Below are 14,247 nucleotides of genomic sequence, written 5' to 3'. Positions count from 1 at the left end.
TGGAAGGAAACGTTTAATGTTTGTAGGGGCTTTAAAATTGGGTTTGTCTAATTCAGCAACAAGATAAAGATTAAAGTATTCTTTAAAAATTAAAATAGTCTCCACTTTGGACTTTAAACACGACACACTTCATGACTTAATCTACATTTCAAAATTCTTCTGTTTTAAATTTCTACCCTTTTTGTGCAATGCTCCATCGTCCAATGGAGACCCCATTAAATTAATGTGCAAATATTACCAACCACTGACATTCCACGCCTTCAATTCAACCCTTCCCAGTCGACGTTACTTCCAGGAAGCGTGTGTGTGTGTGTATGTAATAAGCTCCAATTAAATGGACAGACTAAGTGCTGCCCCAACCCGTCGGGGGACAAATTTAAAATGTAAATAAACCACTCGGTTGTTATTGTGCTCGCCTGGAGTTCGCTTGGCCGGAAAGCGTTCGAACCGGATCGAAATGTGCACGCTTCCTGTCCGTTCGGTTTGCAATGGTGTTAATGGTGCGAGTAGGAGTAGGGCTAGCCTTGTTGTTACTGGTTCAAAACTGTCGTCAATTTCTCCCTCATCCTACTCCTTCCTCCTTCCCTGGTGTAATGGCGCCAAACCCTGCTTCCCCTGCGACAAGGGTTGGTTCATGTTTACGCGTTCATAATTTAGCGTTCCGTTTAAGTTCCTACGCTTTTCCAGCCGGCCAGATGACTCGCTGGCTGCTTGAGTATGAATTCAACATCAAGTGGGAGGAGCGGGAATAAACGGGCAACTGTATCACATTTCCACTGGTAGCAGTGTGGCCTTGGTGAGTTGGCAAGAGCCCTTTATTAATCTGGATGGTTTTGGGGTATATAGCGTTACCAATTAGATTGCTGCCCTTTATAGCGATGCTGTGATGGCAAAATATACATACTATTATTTCAAAATGTAGTGATTTATTTATCATAATTTATTTTTATTTAGAAAGCATTTTGTTGCAGTGGAAAAAATCATTAAATTGCGGAATGTGTACAGAACGTCTCATTAAATTCATACGGTTTATTAATAATCATAAAATAAATTCAACATAATGAAGCACCGCTTGAAAAAGCTTCAGCACCACTAACGCATTGCATTCATTTCTAAGCACCCTGATCGATACCATCGCAACGAGATAACACCGTTTTTCACTGCAACACACTCAATGCTTCCTATAGATTGATACACTTTCCGTGCAAACGAACCATTTCCACCATTTCCCTGCAATCGAACACGGCACTGAAAGCATCGTGGATTGCTTCTCGATTCGCTTGCTACTCCATTATATCGCTGCAGTGCTCTTCACTCACCGGTTTATGCTCGCTTGAGCATATACGATTAATCTAATTAGAGCCTGCATGATGCGGGTGTCGATGTGTATTTTTCCTTCTCCAATTTCATTTTTTTGCATTTTCAATTTCACATTTGTCAATTGTACGTGCTCTCGACACCAGCTTGGACGAAACGGAAACAGGTAGTTGGAACAACAAAAAACATCGGTTCATTTAATTGCACTGAAGAGCATTGATTAAATCATCACTGAATTCTCACGTTTCGACCTGGTTGGGGAAGAATCTGCATGACAAATTGAGCTATCGTACTGATGGGTTATTTGACAGCTGCTGACATCGATCAAAGCACGTACAATTAAAATAGGGGAAAAAAAGAATTTTCGTGTGATAAATTTAACACAAAATATATCCAATTTTTTAGATTACAATTGGAATCATAGGTTAAGTTATCGATGAATTCACATTAGCAAGTAAAACAGTGCGGTTTTAACCTTATAGCCAATACATTGCGATTATTTTTGTTATTATTTACCTTATTCTACCTTCTGCTTGGACTTATAGAATACCATATTTTCAAACATCATCATCAAACCAATACCACACCTCACCAGGGCGAACCTTCACAAACAATCTACCATTTTTCCGTGCCAAATTCTTTGCGTAAATAATATTACTGGACATCCGACCGAAGCGATAGAAGAAAAAAAAAACCAACAGGTTCCACCAAGCCTGCAAGGCCATCCTCAATTCTATTGGATTATCATACCGGCCGACCGGTCTCCATCGAAAAATGGGACACCCCCTTGGCCATCCCCCAATTCGAGTGGGTTTTGGGATAAAACACACGACCCATCGAACGACACGTGCAGCCGTGGCCCGTCCAATCAGCTCTCTGATTCAAATAAACGATCCCTATCAGGCCACCGGTAAGCTCGAGCGCCGCCGGGGTCGAGCAGAGTGAAAAGAAATGTTGATTTTGTACGGTCCCATTCACTAAATCCCCCCCTTTTTGCGTTCCCTTGGAGGCGAGGCACAGTAGCAGTGTCGCAGTAGTAATGTGAGCAAGGAAGGAGGTCAGGTTTTTTTTTGCTTCCATCACGCTGCCTCCACATGGCTGTGGCTCCGGAATGCAATCGAAAAGGATCGATGACATCGGAAGAAAAAGGTGGTATAGAAATCAATTTCGGTCGGTAAACACTCCGGTTGGTTCCGGGTTTTTATTCTTGTTTTCCTTTTTTGTCGATCGAGCTTTTGCTCGACTTTGGAATCGGAATGCAATACGAAACAAGGAAGGAAGGAAGCAGTTCCCGGAACTGCAAAACATGCGATGAAATAGCAAACCTGTCATGCCACTGGGAAGCTGTATGCATTTTTCTCCACACAAAAAACCGGTTTTTGTTTGCAGCTTCTGGTCAGGGGCTTTTATCCGATTCGATTCCGGTTAAACCTCACATGATGCTAATTCCAACGTATTGATGTCCTGTTGGATATTTTTTACGTCGATGCTTGCCTTCGATGGTTGAGCGGTTCATGAGAAAATGTCAAAAGCAGTGTTTGATGGAGAGTATTGAAAAAAATGAAATCATTTACGATAGGCACACCATCGCATTGAGAATGGAATACTGGAAACTAAATGTCCTATACCGTACAGCAATGCTTTAATGACCGGAATGCTTTACAACTCTTTAACTATTTGAAGAATAAAGCTTTGAGAGTGGAAATTGAATGTAAAAAAATGGAACATGTAAGGTAACGTGTAACGTGTAAGGTAACATTGTTTTATATTCCACATGTCGTCATCGTTTGCATTTGAATTCGTCATCGATTTTTCCCTTTTTTATCCAGCGGAATCCTTTAGAGCTTTTCTTTTTTTTCTCCTGTATATTGCTTCGGGAAGCTTTTTTGTACCTCCTGGAGGGCAGGATTTCCGAATATTTGCTAAACCAAGCTTGCTTTCCTAGTTTTATGGCCGCCACATTCGTCTTTCGGGCGTGTACAGACAAATTCAAATCTTTTATCGCTGTCCCTGCGACCGGGCCTGCTGGATGTGTGCCGCTTGCCCCTCCGGTAGGCGGTGTCTCGGCTTTGCCCGAATTCAACCCGCGCAAGCCCGCAACCCACAAGCAAGGCGGCAGTGCGGAAAGCGGACCCGAACGAACACGTGTTGAAAATTATTCCTTGTCAGGGATTTGTCCCTTTCTCGTTTGCTGGGGTGACACAAAAACACAACCGATGTCGATGTTGATAGCAAGCTCCTCCAAAACGGGGCCTTTCCAGCGGAGCGGAGGCACGATTTATCGATCCATTCGGCAGGAGGTGACGCGTGGCAGCTTGCACACCATGCACGAAGATATTTCAATTTCGTGTGCCATGATTTGCATGCATGTACAGCTTATCTGATCTGCTTTCTTTTCTCGCCTCCCATCGATCACGGTTTCGGGACCGGGTGGACGACATTCTTATCGATTGCACGCTTTTGACACTGGCTTTATCGCTTCACTGTGTGCTGCTTTGGGTGCAGGCTAGCTAGGAACGTCGCACGAAGGAACGGCTTGGCCGAGTAGGCAGAGACACGCTTAACGCTTGTGCGACACACAAGCCTGCTGCGTAAATGCTCACGTGGCTCCTTGCTGCTGTTGGATGGTAGGGCTGTTATAGTCGTCGTAAACTGGTAGTGGTAGGTATTGGTGTAGAAATTTAAATTTTTATGCTGCTTCTCAAATGTTACAGCTCCAAAGCGGTTGTTCGTTAAGCAGATGCTGTATCGCAGGAGGTAGCGTGTAGCACATCTACGGCGTGTGATTTAAGGCGTACAGATGTAAAGGACACGCTGCAGTAAGAACTTTTGCTTTTCTGTACAACCGGAAAAGCAGTCACGGCAGCATGTATGAGTGAAAATAATGGTAAATATTCTACTGAATGAATTTATTATACAGACGCAGAAAAAGCACAATAGATAAATTTTAGTAGGCAAGAACACTTGTCAGCAGTTTAAAATGATTGAAATTAAGTTCAAAAATATGCTTTTTAAAAATAAAGCGACTATCCCAACGATATGAGAATAGTTCATGCAAATTTAATTTTAAAGAAAATTCGACAAAGATGTCGAAAAAATAAGCAAAAACTATAAAAATTTAAAAAAAGGTTTCCATTCTTTAAAAAAATCCCTTGGGCTGAGGGATCTTTTTCATTCCCAAAACAAAAAATATTTTATTCCTTTCCGCCCTTTGGCGGCATGGACTGAAAAAAGCACAACAGAGCACTGATATAAGTCTAGTCCTCCACATCTGTTTTGAGCCATTTACACCAACAAAGAAAAAGAATGTAAAAAATAAGAAAGAAAAACAACACCATTTCGATTGAAAAGCACTCACCAGGATGGAATAGACTTCGCCATTGCCGCATTTCATGTGTTGAATTCAATTTAATTCATTTGCAAATAGTGTGTGTGAACGAAAAGGGCCAGCTGAAGGCCGGCCGTTCCTTCCACGAAACCATTCCGGTTCCGGATTTGCTCCGGGGCTGGCGATTGTTTACTCTCGCTTTCACCCGGTGGTTAGTATTGTTTTATTTCCCTGGATCATGCCCAACGCTGAGTGGAAGCAAGTTTTCCAGGCAAACTTACGTTACATTGAAATAGGTAGAAATAATATAGGCTTAAGTTTGCAGCTTCGAGTGGCAAAATACTTCCCAGGGTATGTAAAAGCTCATTCTCATCATCATTCCTCCTGGGTACAAAGGGCCCTTACTAATTTATGCTAGCAAACCATACACACACACAACCTACAGAATGCAGACATTTGCATAGCTCCATTTGTATTCGTTGGCATTTAAGTTCTACAAAATAGAATACTAAGAAATCTTTTCTGCGCTCTATGTTTCTTGACGTGTTTGACACACTGCTGCTGTCGCTCTTCAAATGCAGCCACGTATAACGCAACGCAAACCGTAGGAGTTAAACGACACCTTCTTGTCACGATCAGTAACCGGGCCGTGAAATAATATCGCAACATCGCTTCTCGTAGGCAACATTTTCATCGCCCTTAACGCCCTCACGCTGGCGCTACTGGAGTCTGCCAAGGGGTTAAAAGCACCCCCGATTGCCCACATTAACTTGTTTATTTATTAAAAGCACCGGTCTCGTTATGAAGTTCGCCAGCGCCGTCGGCTACAGCTCGCCAACCGCCCGTTTGTGTGTGTGTGTGTGTGTGTGTGTGTTTGATGGTAAAAGTAGGTTGATTTCATTATCGTACCTCACCACGCTTTCCCTTCGGTAATTGCAGCTGCTCCCATGTGGTTTGTGGCATGCGGGAGTGTCTGTGCAGTACCATTCAGTAATGGACGTTATCGACGCGTTCGCATCGCGTCTCAAAGATCGGCTCGATGTGATGGATAAGTTTCGTAATCGTGCCAATTAGGGACGTTAAAAGGCGGGGGGAACATGTATACAGTGTACGTGCCATACTAGTTGGGTGTAGTGTTGCTGCTCACGACGCGAGTTGTTGATGAGTTGTCGGATGTGGAGGGGAGCAAGGTCCAATCAGGACGTAAGTGAGCAGATGGGTTATGTCAACGCTATCAGCACACGCTCATCAGCACGAACGGTAGGTCAAGCCGTTTGATGTGTGATAGTAACTTTGTAAAAGATATTTTTCATATAATACACACAGTAGTTAGGTTCGCTGACTAACACATAGTTCAACGCGAAGCTTGACATTCAAAAATGGTGCGACTCAATAGGTCGTCACAAAATATGAGACAAATTCTAGGCGCAAACACACTACAAAAGCAGCACGGCTCACATTTCATGCTGCTGCTGGCGCCTATTTAAGCCTATTTCCGTATTATTTTATGTTCCTGCCAACCCATCCACCCATCGCACTGTGTGCCGCCCCGACTTGACAGCTTAAACCACCAAAGCGACTGTGTTTTTTTCTTCCTCCTCTTTTGTTCCTTTGGCCTGGGCGCCCACGCAATACTCAGCACAACATGAATGAAACAACATGAAACATAAATTGACGTAATTTAATTAACGACATCATTCAAAGCTGCTCGCAACAAAAGTGTCTAATGAGGTTTAGTCGATTGAATAAAACTTTGACATTTTCGGATGCTGCGCTGCTACGCTGCCCCATGTGTAGGCAGGCATACGTACAGCCGCAAGGCGTGGTGTGCTTGACAGAGTTGCAAAAAGGTTTCCTTCGGTGTTTTGTTTTTATTTTTCCGTTCATTTTCCAGCTTAAATTTCTTCATTTTCTCCCGGTGTCAGTTAGTACATAAAATGAATATTTTATACCTGCACGAAACGCTCATTAAAGGACGATAATGAAGGAGCAGGGGTTTTTTTCTTCCTTTCATTCGTTGTCTGTTACATACCATTCCTTTCGCGCTGCTTCATGTTTCTGCCATCTGCGTGCATTTTGATCTCACGGTGTAGCTTTTGCTGAAATGATATGCTTTTGCGCTTGCAGCGCAACGGTACGAATACGCACAGACACGCGACATTTACCCTTCGTTGCCATAGTAACCCCGAACACGTCGCTTCATTCTTTTGCAGATTCTTTAGCAATAAAGCTGCAGACTTCGCTTTACCATTCTGCTTTTTCGAGCGTTTCGTTTGTCTACCCCTTGTCTGCGTTGCTGCCCCAACAGAGCGGCCGGCTTTGTGAGCAGGGGATCAGGATTCTTGTGGCGTACGTGTGGCGTGTGTGTGTGTGTGTGTGTGTGTGTGTGTGGGTATGCTGTGTGCTATGGTTGGTGCACAATGGGACACGTCGTTAGTGAAGACACGCAATTCGTCCCCCGGGGGTCATTTGTTGAGGGTACGGACACGTGCCTGGTTGTACGAGATTATGTTTTATTGTCTCTCTGTGCCCCTTTTGCGCTCTGTAGTCTGTGTGTGCTTTGTGAGCCAAAAAAAAGAGCAACAAACCAACCCTTGGTCTTGGAAGAGATCGGCAATGAGGGTCAAAGAAAAGAAAATAAAAGAAAAGACACCCTTTAACTACCGAGACAATCGGTATTTGGGCTCGTTCCCCCACATATGACGACAGTTGGTGTCGGGGACACAAGGACACAGCTTTATTTTATGAGATAATACTTTGCTTTTTTATACATAAACATGACATTGACAAGCAATCAAAAGTGCATTTGCGTCGTCCGATCCGACGGGTTATGTTAATGTAGGTAATTGGGGATAAAAAATGTCGTACGAGGGAACGAAAAAAGAGTAATCGTGGTGAACATTAGGTGCAATTCGTAGTAGATAATTAATCTCATGGGAAAGGTTTGGTTCGAGTGCAAACGATGGCTCTATCAAGGTCTCTAAAGGATTTGTGCCATGCAACCGTGCAAGCAAGAAATGAATAAAAATGTCCAATTGATGAAGTAACTGATAGAGTCTTTAAATATGAAAGGAGACCTTATCCCAGGTGTACTTGGACATTGTAGATATTGTGCAATCCTAGTCCTTGTAAATGGTCTAAAAGTCCCTCCGTAACATCCCAGGAATCCAAACCACCGATGTGAAAGCGCATGCTAACACAGACGACCGTTACCTCTGCTTAACTCAAATATGATCTCCAGCCAAAAATGAGAAAAGGCTCCAGTACGACCCAGCTAGTATATCCCAGCTAGTATGGAGATATCAGGAGATCTTCCCAGATTTCGACTACATCTCAAGAGGGTCGTATCTTAAAGAGGGTCGTACTGCCTCGAATTCCACGCAAGGTCAGAGAAGATAGTCTGTGTCGTGATATCCAAGGCCACAGCCACATGCTTTCGTTTCGACCTGCCCTATGCGCTGGAGATGTGCGCCCAGAAGCCAAGGCATCATTCAAATGAATGCAAATGATCCCCAGAGATGTCGCGGAACCAAGACATCAAAGAAACGCTAGGAGACATCGAATACAGGAATTCATTTCCCGAATTCATCCGTGTCCCACATGTTATGCCAGTAGAAATACACTAGTAAAAATCCTGTGGGAGCCTAGAGAACTCGTGAGGCAGGATAGGTCTATCTTAAAACGATCCTTCCGAAGCACACCAAAAGCTTACTTCTTGTCATGAAGTTTTGTACACAATTCATGTAAATTTCAAACACTAATTACTACATAAATTCGCTACAATCATCACCATCTCTCAATTTGTCCTTCCAGCAAAAGCAAGTCACAACGTAATCCCACTTAAAAAGATAAGTCCACACGAATTGCTCACAACATCACCTCATACGCTCATATTTCACTTCAAATTAGCAATAATACCACTCTCCTCAAACAGAGCAGCATTCCAGCTGTTAAGACTGTAGCCTGTTCCGTTTAATGAAGTCTCCTGGCTTGGACGGTACGGTTTGTTTATCCCCGAAGCTGAGCGGAGTCAGTCAAAACCTCGAAACGCCCCGTTTTCTCCTAACTGTTGTTCTGTTTGACGAACCGACCGAACTACCGACCGCTGTAGCGAAAAGCAAAACAGATGCACGCGTCCGTTGAGCCAAAGACGGGCACGGGTAACCGAAACGGTACGGTTTTCAAGCTGTTCAGCGGGCTCCCGTGCTTGGGGCAACATTCGGGCAATACCAGGAAGAAGTAGTGCTTCTCCAAACGGTCTCGTCTGTCTATTTTCACAGCGCTTACCACAAACCCCATTTTCCCCTGTGCAGTCCCGGTCGCTTTATCGCGGTCTGCCCGAACCTGTCAAACCCGGAAGCTCAGCTATCTGCGTGACAACTTCCACGAAAACTCCCTCCCACGTCCCCATCGCTGTATAAACTCTTCTCTTCGTACGCGAGCGCTAAATCACGACTTGCGAACAAATACGCGAGTATTACGCTTCGTCAGCATTTGTCGCGCTATCTGCTGCTGCCTTGGCCGCAAAAAGCGCGAAGAAAACTGTGAACACAAACACACTCACGCTCACAGCTAGACGCACACGGGTTTGGGTTTTTAGTAGTTGCTGGAAAATCCCACACACACACACACACACACACACACACACACACACACACACACACACACACACACACACACACACACACACACACACACACACACACCACACACACACACACACACACACACACACACACACACACACACACACACACACACACACACACACACACACACACACACACACACACACGCAAACCCTCCAGAGGGGGAAGAGCTTAATCTGTCAGGCAGAAAGTCAGTGATATGTGTGTGTGCGGGAAAATGGAAAAGTGATGCTTTCGAAAAACAGCAGCAGGGAAAATGCTGATTAATTTCACCATTTTACCATTCCACCCAAAACGCACGGTTCGTTTGCAAACATACACACTGTCGCTCGGGTGGAAGGCAAGCTGCTGGGCAGGTTTACGCCCGCAAATCGACTCAAAACCAAAACCAACATCCTGGTATCATGTTTCTCGCTCGCAATGTTTACCTCCCGCTAATCGAAACCGACCCGTGTAACGTACCCAACGTTGGTTCTGCCCTTCTTTACACTCGTTCCTCGCAAGCGCAGTGACGGGTTAGTGTTTTTTGTTTCTTTCTTTTACTTCGGCAAATATCTGGTAAAGATTAATTTTGCTCCACTTTTTCTCTTGTCGTGTTGTTGTGTTTTGCTTTCGATATGCTGGCGCGGAGCGGTGGAAAAAGTCACCCGCGCGCTATCAAACTCGTTCGCAACTTTGCACGAGCCGGCTAAAGGCTAAAGATCGCCGAAGAAAACCAATGAACGGGTTCAAGTGCGGTACCAGGGGGAAAACTTCATCCCTCTCTCTCCATTCCGCCCAATACCTTCGCACTGCTGCCGAATGAGCTAACCGGCTAACCGGGAGAAGTAAATTGTTTTTCGCTTAAGTCGATAGATATTCGGTACGCTTTCGCTTCGGTTCCCTCAGTTCCTCGTCTCTTTCAACTGCGAATCTCTAACAGATACAAAACTCCCTCCCTCTCTTCGGCACTGAATAGCGGACAGAACGGGCCAGAGAAGAATGCGAAACGAAGCGAAGAAAGATAATTAAAATTTAATGAAACTAAACTTTCGCTCCGACCGGTTATCAAGCGATCCTGCTCCATCCTTGTGTACTGGCATCGGTTTTTGGCGTCTACCCTGCTTTTTATTCTGCTTGCCCCTGTGTGTGTGTCTGTTCGGGTACGTGTATGTGAGTGTGTATTTGCTCCATAAACGGCTTATAACGGCACGGTGAGGGTTTGTTGCAAGAGCCACCGTCTGTCCTGCCTTCCTTTCCCTTGTAGCTCATTATGAGTTCATCATTAGGCTCCCACCAGCGTCCCCACGAAAACTCTGGACTAGACCGGATGTCCTTTCGAGACTTCATGGTACCTCATTACCATAAAACTTCATCATTCTCAGGTCGCGCCTGACATCGGGGCGGACCTGCCTGGACCGGGAGGGAAATGGTAGGAAAATTAATTTCATAACGCGTCCCGGGCGGGAGTAATTTCATACGCTTTACCACACACATACACACACACATGTGTTCGGCTTACATGGGGCACAAGGTCATCAGGTTTACCGAAAAAAAGGAGTGAGGATCAAGTTCTTACGAAGGTTAGTAGCACGGAGGCTAGACACTGTTGTCTGATAGTTTAAAGGTTTGAGGAAAGAATCTATCGACCGAAGTTGAAGCTTGAAAACGTTCTGTTGTCGTTCCTTAACCAAACACACTATGTTAAACAAACTCTTTAAGGTTTAAACAAATTACTGAAGTTTATGTATGATTTCTTATGAATTTTTCTGTCATAGTTGATGAAGCAAAAAAGAAAAAGAAGTGAAGAGAGTTGAAAGTTCTTAATTATGAATCAACTTAGCTTATAATATTTCCTCTATATTCTCACTACGCCATTTCTATACAAGTGATGGGTAAAGTTGATGAACATCCGGAGTTAATTCCGATCCGGCTCCAGTATTTTTTTGGAACTGACTTCGGAAGGTCCGTCCGGAGCCGTTTGAAATCATCTAAAGCCTTCTGGAATCACCCGCAGTCGTCTGGATTTGGAATCATCCGGAGTCGTCCAGAATCGTCCGGAGTCATCAAGAGTCATCCAGACTCGTCCGGACTCAGAGTTGTCCGAAGTCTGAGCCGTTTGAAGTCATCCGGAGTCGCCGGAATCTGCCGAACTGCTCAAACTGCTTTTCTTAGAAGAAGAAAAAACATGTCTGAGAAGTACACGCATGCCACGACCACAAACACATTGCACTAGCCGTCATCTGCTGATTTTGACTTTGGCCGACTACTACGGACAACTTTGACTACAGCCAATTCCGGCAACTTCGGACGACTCCAGCTGACTTAGGCCGACGCCGGAAGACACCGGATGATTCCACACGAATCCGGGCGAAACTAGTGGATCCGAATAAGCCGGAGTTGCGACTCCAATTCCGATCGGACTAACAATAACCGGAGTGAGATCGTAGTCGTGAGTGAGCTTCGGAGAGCACACCACTAGTCCATGCATATGAATGAAAATGCCACATAATCACTAGCGCGATAAATCTCTTCCAATCTGATGAAAAAGCAGCAATAGACATCAAAGAGGTTGAGAATTGCTTTCTGCATCCAATATAAGTACATCGTCACTGTTAAGCATACCAAGTGCCAAAGCATCTTATGTATCTAGTGAAGACATCTTTCCAGAGTCTTGCACTGTGCAACTTCTAATGCTCCATTCCATAATTAATTAAAGAATAATTGACTTTAAGTGTGCCATCCACTAGTGACACTTCACGTTCGCCTTGTAGATAGGTTAATAATATTAACTCCAAACTCAAGCTCAATGGTTGACCTGTTCCTGCGACTGGAATATGGCTTTTGAATGAAATGATGTTCATAAGAGCATTTGACGTATCCCATGATAGTGCTTCAGTATCCTAACTACCTCATCTATCGACCCAACTCTAGTAGATCGTTAGTGCTGCGTTCAGTTTTCGTTGCAGCCGGTTTGAACCAATTTGGGTTACGTGGGAACCGGAACGTCTGACAAGATAGACTATTATATACGTCATGCCACCCATGGGCTTACACATGCCATTCATTCGATCCCAGGAAAATTGTTTTAAAGCAGAACCAATTTGTCAACACACAAGCCATTCCTGTTGCGGAGAACAGTTTGTCAAAGAAATACACGAGAAACCCCTTTCACGTATTTATGTTTATCATTTGATTGAAATAAGCTTCCCCACTAAAATGCTGGCTGCAAATGTGACGGGTGTTTGAAAGGCTTTGCCATTCATTTGCCCCAGAAAGCTCACGCATCGAAACGAAATGTTCCCGAAACTGTATGAAGCGAAACAAGCACACCCCAAAAGGATTAAAAATGAAGCGATCAATTTCAATAAAGCCTTCACCACCATTTGAGCAGTCTGTATGTATATGTGTATATGTGTGTGTCTGTATGCAGAGAGAGACAAGAGAGAGTGAGTGAGTGGTAGTTTATTCTCCATTTCCTTCCCAAGCTTCAATATCGCTAATGGGCGGTAAACGAGAGCCGGACCAATATCATGCTGTAACTTGACGTTCAATTGGTTTTTCTTTCGATCGACTTTTTTTTTCTTTCTTTATCCTCGTCCACTCTCCCCAGTCTGGATTGGATTGCCGACGTTCACTCCTTCGCCTTCTCTACAAATAGTCCATACGGGCAAGGGAGCAAAGGAAAATATGGCCCTGGCCGTGCTGTTTGGAAAGCACTTCAACGCTCAGGGAACGAAACGCACATACAAGTGGAAGGTAAATCGATTTTCCTATCATTACTTCCTGGGGATTTTTTTTTTTGGTGAATGTCTTATAGACACACACACACAGCTCGTTCTTTTTTTTGGATTCATATTCTCTCTCTCTCTCTCTCTCTCTCTCTCTCTCTCTGTGTTCCTTTCTTTGTCTGCGATCGGACGATTCGGTATGGGAAATGGTACCCGTCGGCGTCGAACCGGATGGCTGCCCATCGAGAGCTTATTGTGCTTCGGTGCTTGTTTCAAACTGTCTCCCGTGCTCGATTATGATGCACTTGCAACCGGAAGGATCAGTGCGAGCAGCTGTCCAAATTCCCCTCCCAGCAAACCAGAGCACCCTGGTGCTCCTCGGCAAGGCATGAAGAAGCATATTCCGTTGCAAGAGAAAAGGTGAAATAAAAACAAACGATAAAAGCACAAAAACAGCTCATCGGAGAAGAGTTCCGCAACCCGTTGCTTTGGGGCCGCAAAGCTAGCCAACCCGAAACTGTCCTTCTGTTTTCTCCTCCACAATTTCTTTCCCCATTTCATAACGAGTGGCAGCTGTGTGGAGCCAACCGTATCGCCCATTGCATTCTCAATAATCCCACTTTTATTTACACTGCAATCGATGAGCTTGCTTTCGGTAGACGGACGGGACACAATGGTGGAGGGGGACACAAGAGTCTGCTCGGGAACTTGGCTGTTTGCCCACGTGGTCCAGGGAGACGATTGTTCATGATTGTTCGCAATGCTGAATAAAAACAGTTGTGCATTGGCTCAATTTGCAGCCGGATGAAAGTAGTGCAAACCATTAGCCGTGCCGATTTACTGGCAAAGTGCAGCAGTTTCCTGCATTTGAGGAAAGCGGGATGGGGGGGGGGGGGCATAATTGAAAATGATTATTTCCCGTCGACAGAGTGTATCTTTAAATGGCGTGGTAAAAGGGGAGAGAAAGGTGGGGATTGTGTCTAGCTTCCAATCGAGCAAGAAATCCTGTACAATCGATTCACTCTAACATAAATAGCAATTGTCGTACATGAAGTTCTTCCTGGGAAGCGGTACAAGATTGTTATTATTCATTACAAAATAAATCTGTTCGATATAATCACACACATACACACACAGTGGGAAAGCATTTCCCTTCGCACCATTTGCCACCCGAAAGACTATAATTTCGGCACGCAAACCGCTCATTTCCCGTGTCAACCACCAGGCGTCTCCATGCGCGGGA

General features: G+C 44.5%; 1 protein-coding gene across 9 annotated transcripts in view; it reads left to right on the top strand.

Annotated features, from left to right (window-relative positions):
- The window catches only part of LOC121592530, a 112,173-nt gene that overhangs the window by 38,654 nt on the left and 59,272 nt on the right, over positions 1-14,247 (top strand). The window contains exons 1-2 of one of the 9 annotated variants that reach the window (XM_041914049.1): positions 12,908-13,032; positions 13,323-13,424. The exons of the other annotated variants lie outside the window; for them this stretch is intronic. The gene's annotated coding sequence lies outside the window, so the exon portion shown is untranslated. Of the gene's footprint in view, positions 1-12,907; positions 13,033-13,322; positions 13,425-14,247 lie in introns of those variants that run through there. 9 annotated transcript variants of the gene reach the window in all.

The sequence above is a fragment of the Anopheles merus genome, chromosome 2L (assembly GCF_017562075.2).
Source record: "Anopheles merus strain MAF chromosome 2L, AmerM5.1, whole genome shotgun sequence".
NCBI lineage: Eukaryota > Metazoa > Arthropoda > Insecta > Diptera > Culicidae > Anopheles > Anopheles merus.
This window is presented reverse-complemented; position numbering and strand designations above follow the sequence as displayed.